The following is a 2,215-nucleotide window of genomic DNA, read 5'->3' as shown; positions in this document are numbered from 1 at the left end:
TAATCATATTTTTCAAGTTTATGTGCATTATTTTCTTAAATTAATCATGGAAATTAGCATGTTGCTTAGAAAAATCCAAAAAAATTTTGGAAGGTTTATGATGACCAGAGAGCCCTTGAGAAAATTTCTCATGAGCCAAGTCATTCAAAATACAAATAATCTTCACAAACTCTAAATCTCTAAAATAATTAATTTTGAAAAATAGGAATAACAAAATGACTTTATTTTTGACTTCCACTGTTTTTTAAGATTCATAGAACTCACCATAAAAAATTTTAAAGCATTTTAAGTTGATTTGATAACTTAAATTAATTTTTCAAGTCAATTAACATTTTTGGCAATAAAATAATTTTTAATAATTAAAATATAACTTGAAAAATTATGGAACTTGGTTTTTTGAGTTCTCTGTGATCAGGGGCATTTTATAAAAATAAAAAAGATGTTTAAAATAAAAACTTGATTTTTCGCCTATTTTAAATATTTAAATAATTAAAAATCCCTAAAAATCACAAAAATAATAAAATTCATGGAAATGTTCTAAATCACTTCCTAAGCACTTATGAACAATTACAATATTTTTTTTCTAATTTTCAAAATAAAGAAACTGAATTTTAAAGTTTAAAAATGATTTTTAAAGTCTTAAAATGAGTTTTCACGAAAAATAATGCCTATAAATAAAAAAAAGTTCAAAAAAATATAAAAATTTCTCCTCTAGGTTCTCTGATCTCGGGAAGATTTTTCAAAAATATAAAACCTAATTTTCTCTATTTAAAATAACTTATAATTAATAAATACCCCATAACTTAAAATAATTCTTAAAATTCAAATAAAATTTAAAAAATCATGAAAGTTGATCAAAAGGCTTCTCTAGTCTAGGTCTACCTCCAGTACAAATTTCAAGAGATTAGCATTTACCTTGGTCAAGTTAGGAATTTTCTTGGAAAAATCCTATTTTTGCAAGAAAATAATTATGTAAATTAAATTAAATCTTGAAATATCACATTTTCTCCTCTGATGTCTTAATTGACCCATGAATGAGGAGAGATAAGAATTTCAAAGTCATTTCAATTGAATTTGACAAATTATGAAGTGTTAGAGCCTTAGGGGCAAATGTGTAATTTCAGAAATTTAGCCTTAATTAACATTTATGCCTAATTTCAGAAAGGGAAATGGGAAATCTTTGATTCTAATTAACATAATTGGATGTTTGAAACATAAGGGGTTAACCGGTAGAAACCAACCTCACTTGTCCTAATTAAAAATGATAAATTTGTAATTTCCTTAAATTACATAAATTTGGGAGTCTAGCCGATTAAATGAACCTAGGTCTTAGGGGTATGTGTAATGAAGTCAAAAATTAATCAATTTAATACCCCTATTTTGATTTTCAAATAAAATTCAAATCATGATTCAAATCATGAATCATGATCACATCACATAAAGCTTAACATTTTCAAAACTAACCAAGACACTCACCTAGGTCTTAAGGGCTTAGTAGTGACTTAGGCTAAATCAAGTTTCATTTAAGGATTAGAAAAGTAATCATCATTTAAAATTAAAACATATTTCAATCACTACAAGCCCAATTATAACCAAAATATGTCTAAGTGTTTTAATAACACTAACTTGCCTCTTTAAGAGTCTTCACCCACAGAATTTTCAAAATTAAATTACAGATGATAATTACCTTACTCTTAGGGATAGATGAGACATCAATGTTCATTGAGCATTAGGGTGTTTTATAGGATGAATTATTAAGCAACATAATAAGCTTAAAAGAACTTGAGATTTTCCACCAGGCAGCGAGAGAGTAGCACATGATTAAATTTTGAGTTGTATTATAACCTCGGAGATCTACTAAACTTGATTTATTTTGTTTGACAACATCATCCTTAATTAAAATCCTTAAGGACCCACCAAGATATGACCTAGGGTTAAATAGGTTGTCAAAATTTTACTTCCCTGTCTCACATAAACTACCTTAACATGCCTTTTGAGTTTCAGGTGGTAGAACGAGAAGACTCACCAGGTACGCTTTTACAGTTTTCAGCATTGTCTTTCTTGTATTTTCATACTGTGCTTTTTTACCTCAAACTTGCATGCTAAAAAAACTATCAATGACGCCACCCTGCAAGAAAACTAAAACTATCAGGATAACCACAAAACCAAAACCAAAACAAAAACTAAAATCAACCAAGATAAAATTCACCGCCAC

Source organism: Phalaenopsis equestris, unplaced genomic scaffold, assembly GCF_001263595.1.
Source record: "Phalaenopsis equestris unplaced genomic scaffold, ASM126359v1 Scaffold202294, whole genome shotgun sequence".
In the NCBI taxonomy this organism is placed as follows: Eukaryota; Viridiplantae; Streptophyta; class Magnoliopsida; order Asparagales; family Orchidaceae; genus Phalaenopsis; species Phalaenopsis equestris.
This window is presented reverse-complemented; position numbering follows the sequence as displayed.